Genomic DNA, 21,666 nt, shown 5'->3' with positions numbered 1-21,666 from the left:
TGCTATTTCATCATCCAAGGAGTCTCCTCGAGATGAGTTCTTCCGAACTCATTATTTTTCTGACCCTTGGACCTTGCCTTCACCTACGACCACATTAGTTGAAGGACAAGTTAATGGAATGGCATTTCCTATATCTGCAGCTGAGCTTAGATATCAGTCTATCATAGACTCTGCAGATAACCATTCTACTCCTTTTTCCGAAGAAGAGTTAGATGGACATGTGGCCCCGGCTTGGAGCTTTGATTCTACCTCTGCCTTGGACTGCTTAGATTGGGTTCTACCTTCTGAAGAGGCAATCCTCGAAGTAATGATGGGTATAGATCGACCTTGGGAAGACTTAGACCATCGTTCATATTTTCTTCCTCCATTGCGGGAAGTAGAATCTAGATTCTTCGAGCTCGTTGGTAGCAATGTTTGTACGGTGTCGAACCCTTTGGCTCCAACACACGTACGTGCCGAAGGTAATATGTCGGTAATTTCAAAAACGATACCTATAAACATCTCTAAGGATCCTAACATCATCGAGAATATCTTCATCGGAATTGAGTGTTCCCCTGAAGAAATTCAAATTTACACCGACCTATTCAAGGAATATTGCAATGTGTTTGCTTGGTCTTATGAGGAAATGCCCGGCATTGATCCTTCTATAGTCCAACATGAGATCAAGACGTACGAAAACGCAAAACCGATTCGTCAAAGGCTTCGGCCGGTTAACCCTAGGAAAGCAGCGGCTATCAAAGCTGAGGTTGAGAAGCTGCTAAGGGTGGGTTTTATATACCCTGTTCCTCTTACGGATTGGGTTTCTAATCCAGTCCCTGTGGACAAAAAGCAAGGAACAATCCAAGTATGCATTGATTTTAGGGACTTAAACAAGGCTTGTCCGAAAGACAATTACCCCACGCCATTCATTGATTAGATTATCGACGAGTGTGCGGGTAATGAAATTTTTTCCTTCATGGATGGTTTTTCGGGTTATAATCAGATCTCTATCCGTCCCGAAGACCAACATAAGACAACCTTCATATGTCCCTGGGGTACCTTTGCATATCGAAAGATGCCTTTTGGTCTTAAAAATGCTGGAGCCACTTTTCAGCGGGCCATGTCATACGCTTTCCACGACATCAAACATGTCATCGAAGCATACTTAGATGATCTTGCTGCTCGCTCTCGAAAGAGAACTGATCATCCTAGTCATCTTTGATTAGTTTTTGAGCGATGTCGTTTCTATAAAATCCGGTTGAATCCCAATAAATGCGTTTTCGCAGTTACATCTGGTTGGTTGTTAGGGTTTATTGTGTCTAATGAAGGGATTCAGGTTGATCCCTTCAAGGTTGAGGCAATAGTTCAGTTGCCTCCCCCGTCCTCAATTCGTCAACTTCAAAGTCTTCAAGGGAAGGCTAATTTCTTAAGACGGTTTATAGCAAACTATGCCGAGATCACTAAAGGGTTCATGCGTTTGCTAGGAAAAGGAGTCCCATTTGTGTGGGACGACTTTGCGCAACGGTCGTTTGATGCTTTGAAAAAGGCATTAGTCTCTGCCCCGCTTTTGAGTCCACCGGATTATGGTAGAGACTTCCTTTTATATCTCGTTGCAGCAGAATCTACCATTGGTATGGTTCTAGTTCAGGAAGACGATTCTCTTGTCGAGCACGTGATTTATTATCTGAGCCGAGGCTTAATAGGTCCTGAACTCCGCTATTCTCCGATTGAGAAATTGGCCTTGGCAGCTGTCCATGCTGTCCAGAGGCTCCGTCATTATATTTTGCTACGCAAAACTTTTGTCTTAGCGGCGGTCAATCCATTTCAATTTGTCCTCAGTAGGCGAGTGATTGGGGGCAAATATAATAGATGGATAGTCATTTTACAAGAATTCAATCTCGAATTCTTGTCCGCCAAGTCTAAGAAATCTATGGTCTTCGCGGAGCTAATTTCTGAGCTTCCTTGTGGAGAGGATATTGTTTATGAGGAAATTTTACCCGACGAACATATATTCCTCATCTCTTCACAAGACCCTTGGTATGGAGATATCATTGTTTATCTCCAGACTTCGAAGTTTCCCTCTACTTTCTCCAAGGATGAACGACGCAAGTTACGTCACCTGGCTAAAAACTATGTTATCATTGGTGACACATTATACCGTCGAGGGGTTGATTCAATTCTTCGACGTTGTTTAACCTTAGAGGAAGCAGAGTCTGTTCTTAATGATTGCCACAGTGGAGCTTGTGGTGGTCATCTATCAGGGCTTGCTACAGCCCAGCGCATCTTACGTGCCAGCTACTTTTGGCCTTCACTCTTTAAGGACTGTGTGGAAGCGGTCAAACACTGCCACCCGTGTCAAATTTTTACTCGCAAGATGCGCACGCATCCAGCTCCCCTTTGTCCCGTTGTCACCGTCGGTCCCTTCACTAAGTGGGGTATTGATTTTACGACTTGTAATCCGCCTTCAGCGGCGAATCACAAGTATATTATAGTGGCTGTAGACTACTTCACGAAGTGGGCTGAGGCCATGCCTACTTATAAGAATGACAGTGACACAGCAGCTTTGTTTCTTTTCAATCAGGTTATCTCAAGATTCGGTATCCCAAGGGAGATTGTCACTGACCATGGCAGTCATTTCCAAAATTAGCTAATGTCCGAATTGGCTCTTAAATTAGGTTTCCGTCAGGAGCATTCGTCCCCTTATTATCCTCAGGCCAATGGATAGGTCGAGGCGGTCAATAAAACTCTTAAGACGATACTCCAACGGACAATCGATAAAAATCGGTCCAATTGGCACATTATGTTGTATTCGGCGCTTTGGGCATACCGAACCTCCGTCAAAACGGCTACTGGTTTTACTCCTTTTCAGTTGGTTTACGGGATGGAATCTATCTTTCCGGTTGAATGTGAAATCCCATCTCTAAAGTTGGCTGTTGAGCTTCTTCCTGAGACGTCAAGTCTCGAGGAGCGCCTTGTTCACTTGGAACATCTCGATGAGCAGCGTCGAGATGCCGCCACGATGAATGAGGCCCATAAGAAAAGGGTCAGAACACAGTATGATAAGTCTGTCCGTCCTCGTGTCTTTTTTGAAGGTGACCTTGTCTTCGTCTATGACCAAGATAAGGACACCTTGGGGGCAGGAAAATTTAAGCCTATGTGGTACGGTCCTTTCATTATCAAACGAGTTTTAGAAAAAGGATCGTATGAGTTAATTGATTTCGAAGGAAACAAGCTGGCGGAGCCCCGAAATGGGCTCTACCTAAAGAAGTACTTTGCTTAGTTCAGGCTAGGCGATGACTTCTTTGTATTTTATGTATATATTTATACATATATTGTCGATCGTTTTCTGATATCAGTGCTTTTTGGTCTGCTGTGATAGGTGCTGATGGATGATTTGGTCTATTTTGGGTTCGCCGATGGTGCTAGTCGCACACTCGGAATCTTGCTTCCGCAGCTTGGGTACTTTATTACCCAACTGGTCAGTTAATGATATCGAGAGGCGTGTGTATCGGTCCTGCTTCAAACAATATGGCCGAGTATACAGCTGTTATCAATTTATTATCCGAGGCAATCTCTTATGGGATCAACTCGTTGGTAGTATATCTTGATTCTCAATTGATAGTGTCTCAATTAAATAACATTTATCGGGTTAGAGATCCATTATTATATCGCCAATATTTAAGGGTGAGGTTGTTGCAAAGATCATTTATTTACATTAATTATTTGCACATTCCAAGATCTAAAATTGGTTAGCTGATTCTATCGCTAATCAAGCATTAGACTGGCATATCAATCATTCATCATCATAAAATCATGCATCAAAAAGTCAAACTGTATATATATATATATATATATATATATATATATATATATATATATATATATATATATATATATATATATCGCAAAGCGTCTCGAGTGTACATATGTGTGTTCAAAAATATACAAAATTGGGACTCAAATGCCCATAATCATGTCAGGCATATCTAGCGCCTCGGCTCAGGATGAGCATCTAAGTATGTCACTATAGCGTGGGCCACGCGCCGAAAGATGCGAACCCAGTCACGTGGCATGCCAACCACATGACACTGCATATCTGGAGGAAGGTCCTCTATCTCGGCCATCGGTACTTGGCAGCTCAGTCTCGCCAAGTGTCGCTGGACGTTGTTTAAGGTCCGTTCCGCATCCGCAGCCGCCTCTTCGGCTCCTCGGCCACGCCGTCCATGCCGCGGGAATCCATCTGGTCGTACGGGCCCAATGTCTAGAACATGATCATCATATTAGTCATTTGAATCTCATCAAAAAATATTTTTCAAAGTTCATCATTATATTTGAAAAATCCAAAAAAAATCATAAAATCATAAAAATCAAAAATCTTACCAATCTCGCCCCATGCTGCATCCGGTGGTAACACTAGATCAGGATCTCCTCGGAAATCCAGTCCGGCATAGGGGTAATCATCCACGGCGATGATTTGTTTCTCCCACCAAGTAAAGAAATCATCGTCGAATGCATTCCTAGGGACTTCCCCACCCCCCAGACGTTTCATCAAGTCAGCCCACCGGCCCATGCGTGGATCACATGGACTACTGATGGAGACTGCTACCCTGGGGCAGAGTGCGGGAACCTTCTCGAAGAAGAAAGTGCACAAGATGGTTCCGAACCCAAAGTTCTTGGTCTGTCCCCTCCTGATAGAAGTGAGTTGTTCCTTCATGTTGGCAAGGAGAGGAGTACACCAGTCAAACACTGTAGTGAGACAGTCCACTGCCACGCTCATGTTTACCCGTGATGCTTGATGTAGTGAGGATGATCCGTTCACTCGACCTATGGTGAACAAGATTATCTTGAGTGACAAACTCGCCACATGTGGGATAGAGATCTGACTCCCGACCTTCCGATGACCCGGGCAATAAATCTGTACATAGTCATCTACACTGAGGCTATTTCGTGTCCTGCCCCGGGAATGCACTACCTCTCCCCTTCGGGAAAGGCCCGTGATAAAATATATATCTTCCACTTCTACCTTGAGTGGCATCTGATCAATGATGAATGCTTCCTCATCGACATCCCAATAATCAATGAGTCTCTCGAGCAAACGCGTGTTGGCTTTCATATTTGGCAATTTGAAGAACTTTAGCAACCCGCACCCCCGTAGGGCATCTAATGCCTCATCATTGTTCATAACTTCATTATCTATAGCTGAGTGCTCTCTTTCACGCCATGTGAGAGTCATCCTGGAAGAAAAAATCATTTTCATCCGTTAGTTTTGTGTATAAAATTAGTTTGTTGCGCACACGCGGGTTCCTTTGTATACAGTCGCGTGTAGGGCCGTCGTATATGCGAGTTCTATATAGCCAACCCGCGTGTACGCCGCAAAGGAATTTTTTGCAAAAATCCAACGATAAAACATCAATTAAACTTCCTAAAAACTATCACAATTAATTGCAAGACAAGTTTAGTGCTTACCTGGAAGTTTTCGGCAAGTTTGAACGGTTGAATAAGTCACAGGGAAGTTTGCTTCTTTTGCTCCACAATTTTTGCTCTCCAAGTGAAACGGTGAAAATGGTAAGTCCAAAATTTCTTTTTATAAGTTTTGAAAATGCAAAATTTTATTTTGTTTGGTTTCATGTCACTTTTAACTTGGGAGCTTGGAATGTCGAGATTGGGTTGTTTTTCAGGACATTTTGGACATTTTTCGACGGTTCGAGACGGTCCCATGACTGTTGACCCGTCATGGCAGGTATCGTGTTCTCACTGGCATATAGGTTAGGGACACCATTTTTCCGTTGCATTATGCATACTAGCCTCCATTTGACCGATACATCTGCCATAGGGTCGACCCCATCATGTTATGGTTCGTTAGCCATTTTCACTCGCCGATTCTTTAAATCATGACACGATGGTAGAGCCATCCTTTACATGGGCATCCTAGTTAGCACCTCACTGACATTTGTTGCCCATGTTGCTTCGTTTTGAGTAGGCTCGGGAGTCCTCTGTAGTCCCGCCATGACTTATGCGTTGAAGACTCATTCCTCTTTACTTCTTCGCTTCGTTCTGGCCTTATACCCTAGAGGCTCCTATGAGTGTCGAGTTGTACTTTTGCATTGCATGTTGACCATTTGCACCTTTTGGCCTAGAGCCGGCTTCACTTGGACTCGTGTTTAAGCCAACTTTTGACCATGACGTCTGCAAAATCAACCTTGCATACCTTTGACTTCTGCAGCTTGACATACCCAGATCCATGGAAGGAACATACCTCTGAGTGTCACTGACCAGTTTTCACCTCCCTGCATTGAGCATAGGAACGTTCCTTTCCCAGGAACTAGATCATCTGTTTCACCGACACTCGTTCTTTCCACTGTACCATAGCATTCTTTTATTCTTTTTCCGGCTTATCAGAAAAAGACAAAAAAATTAAATATTCCAAAAAAGAGCGGGAACAGGGACATTATTTCCATTTATTGTTGGCAGCTAGAGTCAGTCGTGTCACCCTTGAACAAAGCACTCAAAACAAAGTCTCCTCCGCATGGGTGGGATTTAGTTTGACTTAGGTATGCCATAACCTTGTTATCGAGTCAGTTCTTCCCCGATTGGTTATCTCTTCCAATCATATGGAGGGTTCGTTCGTGCCTCCTGCATGACGAACTTATACAGATTCATCATATGCTACCACATAGTCACATTGAGTCGTGCTTTTGTTCAAGGGAAGTTAGCCTGAGTCGGCCTTTCTGCGGTGTCTCTTGACTCATTTTTCAGTCGGCCATCCCTGGTTGTCAGTGTCATGTCTATCATCACATCAGTTATATTGGTCCTTTACTCGTGCCGGTTTGAGAAGGTCCCCATTGACTTCTTGCTGGCGGGTCTTGTCCTTATTGACGACGACACCTTGCTCTGAGGACAGGCCTAGAGCCGTACCCTGGCCCTATTTTCATTATTGATAGGTCACCTTGTGCTCAGCATCGATCAGTATGATGGGTCTTTGACTGAGTGGTTTCCCTTGTGTTCGACGTCAGCATACATTATCACACATTTGGATTCGTGCAGTACCTTGGTTTCCATTTGACCCTATTGGTGGATACCTCGCCTCTGTGTCAGCTTTCATTATTGGTTGGTTCAGAGGGTTTCTGCCGTGCGCTAGCCACATCTTTTGTATGCCGGAAACGTACTTCGGTTGGGTTACTACATCTTTTTTCGTCCGATTCCTTCCACATTATTGGCCTACGGGTTACACTCACGCTAGATTGATGGAGGATGCCTTAATGCCTTCCTTCTAGCGGATCTTTCCCTATCGACTCCGACTCATTGCTCTGGGGCAAAGATCTAGAGTCCATTTGGCAGTACCTTGGGGTTTGCAGTCATTAGTGGCAGATCCTTCGCTATCGATAGTGGGAAACCATCATTGTCTCCTGATCGATAGATTCTTACAGGTGTTCGACTTCAGCTCATCTATTCACACTTGTTAGATTGTACTGGGTACCTTGACGCTCATTATCATTATTGGTGAGTAGTCTCGCGTTTGTTAACGGTATACATCAATGACCGGTAATCAAACGATTTCTCACATGGTCGACTTCAGATCATTTATTCCCATGATGTAGAAATGTACCACGGCGGTCGATGAAGACCTCAGGTTGTATCAGCATTCATTGGTTCACTTGACAGTTGCTCCTGTTGCTGCTAGTTGATACCACTCCACCTTATATGTTGCAGTCAGTCATGGCGACATTCTATATGTTGGCACCTGAGTTTGCAGTGTAGTACCATCCTATTCCATCATGTTCAGTTGGTACCTTTTGGGATCAGTCTTTGATATCAGTGATCCGTTGCATCTTTCAGCATCATTGACAGTTTTATATGTGATATTCAGACATGTACTTACTCATTATGATCATATGATCCATTATGTATCTTCTAGTCATTTATACTTGTATACTTAGTGGATCCACTTGTACTTGATATGCGGACATGCTTTACTTTTTCTGAGCATGGGTATGCCCGCCTCAGATAGTGTTTCTTTCTGATCTCCTTTCGGTGGCTTGGCAGGCTGAATTCCGGTGTAGTCCTCCTCGGTTTTTCGACAGAGTTCCTTTCCATGTACTTACATAATATATTTCGGCCATCATGTTCCCCTTCTGACCTCATACATTAGGGGGATCTGTTATAGCTCCAAATCTCACTCTTATGGTTTGTGATGCTGCACTCATGGCCTAGGGCAACCCCTCCTTCCAGACCTGGTCCAAAAATTTAAAAAACAGTGTTTTATTCCCTATACGCGACATTGCCCTGAGTTAAACGCGTGTACACGCGGGTTTGTGTATACCCAACCCGCGTGTATGTATTAAAACACTTAAAAAAATATATAATTCCTTATTTTCGGGCGGAGATCGCGGGTTTTACCGGCTGATCACCTGTTAGTGCCCGTGGCCCAACTGTTCCCAACCAACTCCTAACTAAAAAACTACTTTGGAGATGGTATAAAAAGACATCAAAGGGAAGGCCTAAGGGAGAGAGAAAAGAAGAGCAAGATTATTATACTGAGATTTTCCCCATAGACCAAGTCTGAAGTCCTTGGTGCTTTCTGCACTTCCCCCATTTTGCATAGGAAACCCTTGTTTCCATGTGTATTGGTGATCATTCATCCTTTATGTCATCATTGAGTAATACTTGGAAGGAGCTCTTGTTGGAGGCTTGAGGCTGGAACGAATCCGGGAGGAAGATTTGCTTGGAGCCTGCTGAAGGTGTTCAGGTGATATCTTTCCGTTATATGTACTTTATTTGGCTTTATATATAAAGAAACTCGTCTTTGTTCCCAAAACAACCTTTCTTTATGCTTATGAGATTCTTGTTTTGAATTCTTATGCAGGTGGTTACTTAAAGATTTTTATAACTAACTTTATAGCATAAAGATGGTTTATACATAAGTATTTGTACATGTACTGTTGTGTTCTTTGATTTGTTTGTCTTACAGGTCAAAGGAAGAAGAAGGGAACTCCAAGAAGGTTTTGGACCCTAAAGGCCTTCTCGAACGTAGGACCTTAGGTACGTACCCTTAACATTAGAATTTGCTTAAAGTAAAGATAATGGCTGTGTGTGTGTTTCTTTGAATAAGCAATTTTCAGTCTGGTAGAGTCTTAGCCCAAAGGACCCTAGGGGTACTTTCCCTTCAACCAAAAAGTAAAAGAAACCATCCAGGCATAGAGCGCTCAGTTGGTGGTCGCGGTGGTGGAAGCATGTAGGACAGTGCCGGAGCTACACACACTTAAGGAAGCACCGTTGGAGGCCAAGATTAGGAAACTTGATGCGGGTATTTGCGATTCCAAGGCAAAGGTGGCCAGAGTTCAGTTCGAGCTGAACATGAAAATCATTGAACTAGAGCTGAAGTCATAGCCTTCAACCTACTAGAGGTTAGGGAAGAGCACAAAGCCACTGTTAAGGATGGTGTCGCTATGGTTGATGCCGAGGTTGTGGACTGCACCGTGCTGCTTAAGCAAGATATGGAAGTAGTGATGAGCCTGCAGGAAAATCCCACCCTACAGGTATTAAATACAGAGGTACGTGAGTTCCAGCAACAATACGCCAAAGTAAGGGCAACGACGTGCGCCATTGCTACATCGCAGCGCCTTGCTAAGCTACAGGAGGCTAAGAAACTCCTTACATAAGTGGAAGCGGCACAGAAGAAAGAGGCAGTCCTTAAGTCCAAGTTGGGGCCTTGGTTGGATGAAGCCTACGTAGTCTTGGCAAACATACAGGAAAAGTCAGCAATCTTGCAGAGTATGCAAAACCAGATCAAGCGAGACAGTGAAGGACCAGCCATGGAACATCTTGTAGAACTAATTAATCAGGTAGCCATGCAGAGTGCGACTGACGTAGCGATTGCACAAGTAGAGTTGAGGGATCTTCGCAGTAAGATCTTCGTTCCAACTGAGTGACTCGAGGGCGAGTCACGATCTTTGTGTTGGGGGCCTATTGGGATGGGGTCCCCTAGGTCAATTTTGTGGCAAAAGCCCAAGATTTATGTAAAATTATGGAAAGTCTCCGCAAATTGTGGTCACGGAGCTTGTAGTTAAGTAAAGAGTCAAAAAGGGTTTTTACCCTATTTTATGTAAGTTAAGTCGACTTTGTGAAGATCTACCCATGGTCCATGCACCATGGGATTCTATAAATAGGTGCGTCTTAGAGAGTCTAAGGCATGAAAATAGAAGAATAGAAGTGGTCTATGGGTAGGACAGAAGGAGTCTAAGTTAGTGCAAAAGGTAGAAGAAAGGCTCTACAGCTGTGTGCACAAAGGCCTAGAGTAGTGGTCGCAGCTGAGTGCGTAGACCCCTGCAACTGAGTGTGCATGCATGTCTTGAGTCTGTAAGCTTAACTGATTATCAATAAAGAAGATTATTATAGAAATTCTCGTGTTTATCCATTTACCTCTATTATAATGCACTTTATGTTGTGATGAATGACAGGTTTATGAAATAATGTTGTATTAATGTGTGACTTTACTGGATCTATATTGTTATGTGAACGCAATTGATGTCAAGTCTATACGTGAAGATTATATCGTTGTATGTTAAAGTTATCTAACACTTAAGAAGATCTGAATAAATATTGGGTTAAGAATAATCTTAGATGTGGGAAAGTAGATGATTAGCCGGTTTAGGGTCCACAAAAGCCAGTCGTACACCTTCACAGAGGTCTAGCAGCTAATTAAAGGGAGTTCCATCGATAAGCCATAAAGGCTTATCGATCTGTGCAAAGGAATATCCAGATCAAAAAGAGACATCACACTACTCTCCGGGTGTGGAAACATGGTTCTAGCATCCCCCCATACTGATTCGGGTAAGACTTTAGTCTGCGCTCCATGGATTGATGCCAAAAGGGCCAATAGTGTAGGGATTTGTTTGGCACAACTAACTCTGAACCTGGGTTAGGACCCACTAAGCCAAAAAGTCCATGGTGAGCTAAATGTTGGTGTTTTCCTTTCCTTAACTTATAACACATCTCCATGATTGATTGCAGGAGGAAATGAGGGACACTACGTCTTTGAGAAAGGGGTAATTCTGCCTTGAATCTCACCTCTTGGAGCAGCTTGAAGTGGTAGGCATAAACCATAGTTAATCTCCCTTCACAACATATATATTTAAGGATATGATAAGCTACCTCATCACAAGGGTAAGGAAAACTTTCCCTTCTCACTCTATTCTTTTATTCTACAGGCTTATTTTGAAAGGAAGATGTGTTTCCCAGTTGTGACACTTGCTTGTCTTCTTTGCTCCATCTAATTCCTAGAGGCAAGGTGGTCACTTTGTTTATGGTTTCAGGACTATGGGAGATGGCAAACCCTATGACAATAGTTGTGGCACTGTCTTCCTCTCAAGAGTGTAATACCATGCAAAAACTAATGGGCAATATCATCATCATACCCCTTTAGCAACTCAAAGGAACCCAACCACTGGTGTTTTCTGAAAATGTCAACTACAGGAGGGTGTTGGTGAATTGTCCTAGTGTATGAGGGTTCACTTATGTTAAATCATCCCCCCATCTCTTCTCTATTACTCCTTGATGCTATGTAGGTTTGGAATTCAAAAAAATGCCAAACAATCTCATTGGTGAAACAATGGTACAATGCTTGGTAATAGTGAGGAAGAAGGGTGCTCGAATTGATATCAACCAAACTATTTTCTCTTCTCTTAACCACAACAAAATTCCAAAGCACCCCTACTAATCAATTTACTGCTATAGGCTCATAATTTCAAGCAGACTTCCCATCCAATTAGGTGTACAAACAAAGAAGGAGGGTGTCACTTACTTCTTACCAAAGAAATTTTGGGTGTGCATAAAGGTTGTGAGGCAATATCGAGCCACTGTGACTCCTTTTTCTCCTCCCAAATCCTCCTGTAGCTCCTGTCATACTTCCTATAGAAATTACATGCCTTCCTGTAGCTTTTCATTATAGCACTTCCAAGGAGGGTTTGAAACTCCTCGGTGGCACTGTAAGTTGCTAAATGCACTTACTTATTATCATATAAATTATGTTTTTTCATAAAGGTTTTAAGGAAATATCGAGTAACTGTGACTCCTTTTTCTCCTCCCAACTCCTCATGTAGCTCATCTCGTCCCTCTTGTAGCAATTTTAGGCTTTCCTGTAGCTCATATAGCACTTGCAGACATGATTCGGAACTCCTCCGTGGCACTCTATGTTGCCCTTCCTTCCTCTAAATATTTTTGGAATGAGTGATGGTGCAAATGAACTTGAGACAGCACATAATATCCTCTTTTGGTTAAAATATTGGAGCAATCTAGTGACTTAGCATTAACACATGTTTCCTCTTTTGGACCGTTGTCCCCACTAACTATTTCTCTCTTCTCATGATTATCACCCCACTCTTCGAGGACACCACTTTTTTTGAGTTGACATTTCCACATTGCATGGGTGACTTAACTCACACTTGAGTTTACTAGTCGAGGGTGGCCAAGTTCAGTAGCCACCTCTAGCCTATTAAAACACCTTTTCTCGCTTAAAACACATTTTTGGCATTCTTATGCATAGGGAGGAGGTTAAGTTTTCCATACCCGAGCCTACCCGTGGATCGAACTGTCACAGAGGCTTGCATGTTGGAGTTGGACCATATATCATTATGATAAAGGGAGTTGACCTCTTTGACTTATTTCCTGTGCATCTCTTCATTATTTATGATACCTTGACTATCTCTTTTGTTGTGTGTTTGTAGGTGCATATTCTAATATTAAAGTTGATGTTGGTGGTGGAAAGCATCCCTAAGAATGGGGTGTCTCTACATAGCTGCAAACAAAGCTTCATCATCCCTTCTGATGGTGGAAAAAAATAATTTCTATGATTTCTATGTGGCTGCACATTATTGCCACAAGAGGAGTTTCTTCCTATAACAGTCTTTTGATCTCCCCTTGAAGTCTTCAACTTACATGAGGGAGATGAGGGAGATGATGATAGGACATCAAGATAGGGTTAAATTCATGAAGGAGTAGTGCAGATATTGTAGAAATAGAGAATAGTGGCTTATGTGTTTTTTCCTTAAGGTAGGATAGAGTGGAGAATTTGAGAAATGTTTTGGTGAAATGGAGTGGATGGGTGATGGATGGATGATGGAAAAGTCATAGCAGGACCCTCTTTATCATTTATCAGAGTAAGAATGGTCTTTTGGCTCTTCTCCTCCTCGTATCTCCTTCTTGTAGCTCCACAGGCTCTTCCTGTAGCAATGTAGGTCTTTCCTATAGCGTCACAGAGAGGAGGTGAAATTTGGATTTCTTGATGATGGGATATTTGAGATAGGAAGTAATATGAATGGAGAGGATGGATATGATATGTATGGATGGAGTGATTGATGATATCTTGTAGGTTTTGTCTTATAGCCATGAAATCTGCCACTGTGTGCAATTCTGCAAAACAAAATAAAGGTTAGCAAACATGATATAAGCTTCTTCCTTTTTCTCCTATTATTCTCTTTTTTCTTGAGACACAGAGGCTACCTCAAAGGAGTTTTTTAACCTGCGTGCCTAACCTAGGTTCCTCAAGGAAGCCTTTCACCAGGGAATCTCTATTATTATTATTATTATTATTATTATTATTATTATTATTATTATTATTATTATTATTTTTTTTGATTTCTAGGAATGTTGTGGACTGGAAGCTATGAAACTACCAATAACATTTAATTCTTTGTTGACTGAGCTAATAAGTTCATCTTTGGACATAGTTAATCTGTATAAATTCAACCTATAATCATTTACAAGGGAATTCTTTGCTCATCAATGGTTTTGAACTGGACAATTCCATTTTCATGACACTTTTCTACTAGGTATGGACCCAACCATCTTGTCATTAGTTTCCCTTTAAAATATTTGAACCTAGAATAATATAATAGGGCTCGATCCCATTCTTGAAAAGTCTTTTCCTTGATATGCTTATCATGCCAGACCTTCCTTTGCAGTTGTATGACTTCAGTGTGTAAGAGAGGTTTCATTCTAAACTCATCTAATCCATTCAGTTGGAGCAACATTTCTTGTTGTGTTGTGGTGACATCTATGTCCAAGTTGGCTACCATTCTTAAGGTGTTCTATTCAAACTCAATAGAAAGCATAGATTTATTCACATAAACGAAATCATATGGAGTGAATTGAGTGGTGGATTTTCAAGTGGTATTATAGGCCCAAGTGACCTCTATTAGTCTCTATGCCCAATATTTCCTGCTACTGCTAACAATGTTGGTGAGGATGCTCTCTAATGGTCTTTTTATGACCTATACTTGCCCATTTTATTGAGGTTGATAAGCAGTGGATGTCTTGTCCTTGATATGGTCTTGCCTGATGACATCTTCAATTAAATTGGATGTGAATTGTGTTCCTTTATCAGTGACTACCTCACTTATATACTCAAAATTGTAGAAGATGTTTTCTCTTAAAAATTATGCGACTTTCTACTCAGTTATTGCTTTGTCTTCCTTTGTCTCAACCCCCTTTGTCAAGTAATTAGTGCACACAATGATGTACTTTTTCTGTCCTGATGGTGGATGAATTGGCCCAATGAAATCCATGCCCCAATTGTCAAATGGCTTTAAAGCCACTTGAGTTTGTCGAGGCATTTCAACCCTAGGCATAGATTTCCCCATTATTTGGCACTGCTCACACCTCGTGGTGTATCTCCTTACATCTTGATGTAGAGTGGGTCAATAGTAACCAACTAGTAAAAATTTAAATGTTGTCCTTTTTGCAGCAAAATGATTCACAGTGTCCATCATGACATGCTAAGAGGATGTCAAATGCCTCATCTTCTCTTACACATCTCGTCAAGATTTGATCTAGTACCAATCTAAAAATATTTCCCCCAATCCAAGTCAAAGGAGAGATTTTCCTTACAATATTGCTTTTCTCATTGGATGATAGATTAGGAGGGAACCTCCCAGCAACCAAGTAGTTTTCTATGTCAGCAAACCAGGGACAAAGCACTAAAATGGAAAATTGGTGTTCATATGGTAGTTGATTATCCACCATCTATTCATTCCCTGCATGAAAGATTAACCTAGACAAAAAATATGCAACCTCATTCTCTTTCCCCGGTTTGCCAATAATAGTCAAATCAAACTATTGTAACAATAACAACCATCTAATTATCCTAGAATTAACATCAAGGTTGTTCATCAAATATTTAATGGTTGCATGATCAATATGAAAAAAAGTTTGGTACTCAGTGATATAGTGGTTAAATTTGTTTAAAGAATTTACTACAACTAAGAGTTATTTTGCAGTGACAGTGTAATTTAGCTCAACTTTAGACAAATCCTTGCTAATGAAATAAATAGCATAAGATAACTTATCTTGTACTTGTCCCAACGCTACCCCCACAACTTTATCTTATGCATCAGTATGGATATGGAAAGGAAATGCCCAATTGGGACCCCTTAGGATGGGTGCAGTGGTCAACTTTTCTTTCAACAGTTCAAGGGCCTATTGACAACTGTTGGTCCAATAGAAATCTGAATCTTTGGCCAGTAAACCAAACAAAGGGGAAGACACTTTACTAAAGTATTTGATGGATCCTATAATACTCAACTAGTCTCAAGAAGCTTCTGGAATATCTTTACTTATGAGGGGTAGGGACCCTTTTGATGATGGCAATTTTGTTTCGATCTACCTATATCCCTTCCTTGGATATGGAACGGCCAAGGAAAGTTCCCTCGTTCATCAAGAACTCACATTTATCAGGGTGTATAGAGAGATTCATTTCAATGCATTTCTTTAAAACCTTCCACAGATTGGAGAGAGATTCATGGAAGTCACATCCATAAGGAGTGAAATCATCCATGTATATTTCAACAGAGTCATGAGCCAATTCAGTAAAATACTCAAATTGCCCTCCAGAAAGTAGTAAGGGAATTACAAAAACCAAATGGAAGAACTCTATAAGCAAGGGTACCCCAAGGACATAGTGAATGTGGTCTTATCTTGGTCTTCGGGGCTGATAACATAGTTACCAGTAAAACATGAACTATTACCTCAAAACGGGCAATCTAGCCCAAAAACCCTCAAAAAACATGAAAAAACAAGGTAAAAACGAAAAGTGTTTATGCTGGAATAACATTTTTTTCAGGGCACATTTTCAACATTTTTAAAAAATAGCAGTAAAAAGCAAATGTTTTTTGCAAAAGACAACTTGAAAACGAAAAGTGTTGAATAATGTTTTTTTTTAAGGGAAAATTTTCAATATTTTTTAATAATGACATTGAAAATGAAATATCATGACTCTTAAAAAAATTAAATTTCCAATGGTTTTCAAGCATGACATTAAAGATAAAATATCACGTCTTTGAAAAGCCTTAAAATTCCAAGATTTTTAGGCATGACATTAAATTTAAAATATCACGTCTTTGAAAAACCTTAAAATTCCAACAATTTTTAGGCATGGTGCTAAAGAAAAAATACTTATAACTATTTTCACCCATAACATTAAAGATTAAATACCATGACTTAGAGAAACATTAAAATATTGACATTTTTTCAACCACAAAGACTATGACTACAAAAAAATCTTAAGTTTTCAAAATATTTCAAACACGATATTATGGAAAGAATTTATGGCTAAAGAAACTTTAAAAATGAACACGTGGATGAAAAAGTTATTATACCAAGAGTAATTTATTTGTTAAATGCTAAATGTATAGCGATTTTAAAATCTTAGCCTAAGACAACTTCATACAGTGCAATAAAAATTTTAAAATCAACTATCAAATTGACACGTAGTGTAGGTGAACTCGACCCATTGTAATGAAAACTTAAAGACCAACCATGAATTGACACATTGTGGAGGTAGACTCGATTCATTATAACGACAATTTTAAAATCAATTATCATATTACACATAATGGATCGGGTACCTAGACAAGCATCGAAATGGACCCTGCATATATATATATATATATATATATGAAAAATAGAAAAGAAAACAAAAATTCAAATATTGAAAAAAATAAAAACAACAAAAAAACACAAAAAATAATACCAAAGAAAACAAAAATTTAGATATTGAAAAAAAATAAAAACAATAAAAGAAAACACAAAAAATAATACAAAAGACAACAAAAATTCAAATATTGAAATAAATAAATAAATAAATAAAATAATAAGAAGTAATAAAACAAAAAAGAAAATTAAAAACATATATATATATATATATATGAGACAAAAAAAAACTATAAAATGTAAAAAAATCCAAATTAACATGTAAAATTTAAATAAAAAAATGGAGAAAATATTTCAAAAATACGCATAATTTAAGAAAAAAAAAAGTTAAAAAAAAAAAAAAAAAAAACCAAATAATTAACAAAAAATAACAAAATTTAAATAAAACATTAAAATTATTTAAAAAAATTAACATATATATATATATATATATATATAAATATAAAATAAAACATTATCATAAAAACAATTAAAAAAAAAAAAACAAATTAAATTTAAAAAAAAAAAACTAAAATTGAAAAAACTCTGGGTTTGTTGGGTCACGGGGGTGGCAGGGACCATCTCCAGGAGTCAGGCCTTGCCACCCCCACGATCCAACCAACCCGGAGGTGGCAGGGGCCGATTCCAGGAATTGGCCCCTGCCACTCCCGAGACAATTGAGTCATGGGGATTGGTGAGGAGGGAGCTGCATGCTTCCTACCCGCGCACCAGGAGGGTTAGCAAGGGGTTGATTCTCAGAATTGGCCTCTGCCTCCCCTGGGCCGGTTGGCAGGGTTTTTCTTTTCATTTTTTTTTATTTAGTTTTCTTTCTTTCTTTTTTCTTTTTTATTGTATTTTTTTCTTTTATTTTTTTTGTAATTATTTTAACTTTTTTCTTGGTAAGCGATTTTTTTTTTAGCTTTAAAAAATATTATCTGGGTTCTTTTTTCCTTTTCTTTTCTTGGTTAATTTTTTTTTTTTTTCCTTAAATTATTTGTTTTTGTGAAATATTTTCCTTTTTTTAATTTTTTTTTTTTTTTTTTCTATTTTTGCAAGTTAATTTTGTTTTTTTTTTACATTTTTATATTTATTTTCTTCTTTTTTTTATAGTTTTTATATTTGATTGTTTTTTTGTCATGTTTTTTTATTTGATTTTTATGTTTATTACTAACATGAAAATCACCAACATTTAAAAAAAATATCCACACTTAATACATTAGAAAATTTAAAGTGTAAAAACTAAGCTCTCTAAACAGAAAGGAGCAAATCTACACTTTTCAAAATCAAGATGAAAATCACAAACAAACAAAAAATGTCCATACTTGATACATAAAAAAAATTTAAGTGTAAAAAATAAACCCTCTAAAAAAATGTGTTGATATTGCATCAAACGCTTTTCAAAATCAACATGAAAATCACTAACATTTAAAAAAAATGTTCATACTTAAAACATAAGAAAACTTAAAGTGTCAAAAATATGCTTTAAAAAAAGGTGTATTTTGAATCACCACTTTTCAAAATCGAGTGATTTTTTTCTACCTCAAAAAAACGGGTATTATGTAATTTTCTTGTTTTATTGGTAACTATATTTGATCTAGATTTGGCTGTATCCATTAAATCCATTCAGGAAGGAGAAGAATTTCTTCCATGCAAGGCCATCTAAGACTTGGTCAATGAAGGGCAAGGGAAAATGGTCCTTCTTTGTAGCCTTGTTGATTTCCCGATAATCCACATAGACTTTCTAGTTCCCATTCTTCTAAGGAACTAGCACAAGAAGGGACACACACTCATTATCTGAAAAGGGATATATGAACACTGCATCCAGTAGTTTTTGCAGTTCTTATTTCACAATGTCCTTAAAAGGTGGGTTCATCCTTCTTTGGGGTTGATGCATAGGCTTACATCCCTCCTTCATGTTAATATGGTGAGTTCAAAATGAGAGATGCACACCTTTAATTTCCTTATAGCCCCAAGCAAGAGCATCTAGGTGTTTCCTCAGTAATTTTCACAATTGTTCTTACTGTTTGGCTGAGAGAGAAGGGTTGATCTTTAAGGTTCTAGATGGAACAAACTATACAATCCTTACATGGTTTGCACTTGATTCAATAGGGCATAATTCATCTCAAGGATTACTCCCAGATTCTTTCATCAACTCGTCAATTGGTATGGGGGTGGGAGGTTGATTCTTAAGGATATGGTTAATGAGATCATCTTCATGATGTTCTCCCCTCCTATAATAATATCCAAAGTGCATATTATGTGGGGTATGGTGTGATACAGTTCATCTTCTTCCTCCTCTTCTAACCACAAGGGTAAGTCATGCTCAATAGAAGGCTGAACATGAGGATACAATACCAATAGTTTAGACAAATCTCCATTCTTAATGGTCATATTCCCAACCCTTCAATTAATGTAAGCATCAATAGTGGCTAACCATGGCATTCCCAAGATGAGAGGATATCCATTTAACTTGGTTTTGGGCTGGAGAACTAGGAAACCAGTAGGATACTCCCAAGAGTCAATGGATACAATAACATCTTAAACAACTCCCTCGCGAGCTACTATGGATCTGTCTACAATATAGGTTTTAACCCCATACAGGAATTAGTTGCATACGAATTCTAAAACAAAGAAAATAAACAATGGGAGAGAATAACACATAAAAAAACCATCGCGTCCAAAACCATGTTCGAAAACCATGCACAAAACCATAGGTAGGTCCACCCAACCTAATATAGGGTCCAAAAAAAAAATTCCTCGGGGCGCTGCCCTGGACCCCGTAGAGGGGGGCTAACCACCCCCCTAAAACCCCTCGTACAAGGGGGGGGGGGGCTACCGCCCCATTCGGACCCCCCCGCTGCGCAATCGGCGCAACGAAGGGGGGTCTTTGGCCCCCCTCTAACCCCCTGGTTAACTAGGTGGTCAAGTTGTGGAAAGAATATAACATAACCCAACATTCTCCCACTTGTTGTTTTCCTTCCACAAGGGGCCACAGGAGAGCTTAGTCATTTATCCAGCCCTGAAATGCCCATTCTTTCTCTACACCAAGAGAACTTCTCAAAGCTCACAGATTTTGTCAATGCATCTGCAGTATTCTTCAAAGTGTCCACCTTTACCAGCAACACCTTTTTGTCTTCTATCAGATCCCTCACAAAGTGATATTGAACATCAATGTGCTTTGTCTTTGAATGGTAAGCAAGGTTCTTTGCCAGGAAAATTTCACTTTGGCTATCATAGTCTATCCTTATAGATTCCTATACTAACCCCATATTTGAGCACGATCTCTACAACCAAACTACTTCCTCGCTTGCATGAGCGGCTGCCATGTATTTTGCCTATGTAGTTGATAGTGCCACTACAGATTATTTCTTACTCATCCAATTGACTACACCTCCAAATAGGTTAAACACATACCAAATTATAGATCTTCTCTGATCCAAATCTCCAGCCCAGTTTGCATCAACAAAGCCACGAATATCCAACACTCTATCCAATCCTTGTCTTCCTTGGTAGCACAAACCATAATCACTAGTGCCATGTAAATACCTGAAAACCCGCTTCATTACTGTCCATTGCTCTTCATGGTTTTGACATAAACCTGCTCAATACTCCCACTGCATGTGCAATTTATGGTCTAGTACAGACCATTGCATACATCAGGCTACGAACTGCACTTATATATGGAACATAGGACATGTCCTCTTACTCTTCTTGTGCCTTGGGACACTGTTCAGTAGATAACTTTACACTTATAGGAATAGGAACCTTCACTGGTTTACTATCCTGCATATTAAACCTTTACAGTATTGTCTCGACATATTTCATCTGGTTTAACTAGAGCTTCCTCTTTGCCCAATCTCTTTTAATTCCCATGCCCAAAATATAGTTTGCAGCACCAAGATCTTTCATGTCGAATTTGGACGACAATTGGGTCTTCAAATCTTGGATAATTTCTTTGTCATTTCCAACCAGCAACATATCATCCACATACAAGACTAGATAAATAACATAGTCACCAATTAATTTTAAATACACCGTATAATTGTATCAAATTTCTTATGCTACATACTTGGTGACTGTTTTAACCCATACAGAGACTTCATTAACTTGCATACTAGTTCTTTCTTACCCTTCACAGCAAAGCCTTCAGGTTGCTTCATGTAGATCTCCTCTTCCAGATCCATGTGAAGAAATGTTGTCTTCACATCCATCTATTCTACCTCAAAATCAAAAGCAGCAGTAACAGAAAAAAGTAATATAATAGAGGCTACCTTGGCAACACGAGAAAAAATATCACCAAAATCAATTCCTGACACCTGGGAATAACCTTTTGCTACCAACCAAGCTTTGTATTTCTCCACCTTTTGTTCCTCTAAGATATTAGTAGGTCAGGCTACCAATGCCAGAGCATCTAAAATAATGTTTTGGAGTTTTTGGTTTAAGTTTTTTGGAAGACCAATGAATGAAGATAGATGTAGAATTAAAGTAATTAATCCTTTGGGTTATATTAATACTTCAACAAAGGGCTGCTATAAAGCATTTCATAGTGATATAGATAAAAAATAGTGGTGAGTAGAAGACAACAAAAAATATGATTATCACAGTTTCTAGACTGTAAAATAGAACAATCATAAGTTGGAAAACCTTTTAAACTACGTTCCAAAGGTTTAAGGCAGTATACTTAATGCTTACACAAGATGTTGATGATTAACTGATTAGAGGGAA

This window comes from Pinus tabuliformis, chromosome 6 (genome assembly GCF_031772625.1).
Source record: "Pinus tabuliformis cultivar Carrire ecotype Pingquan chromosome 6, CPIR1, whole genome shotgun sequence".
Taxonomy (NCBI): domain Eukaryota; kingdom Viridiplantae; phylum Streptophyta; class Pinopsida; order Pinales; family Pinaceae; genus Pinus; species Pinus tabuliformis.
The sequence above is the reverse complement of the archived record's forward strand: the minus strand, read 5'-3'. Positions refer to the sequence as shown.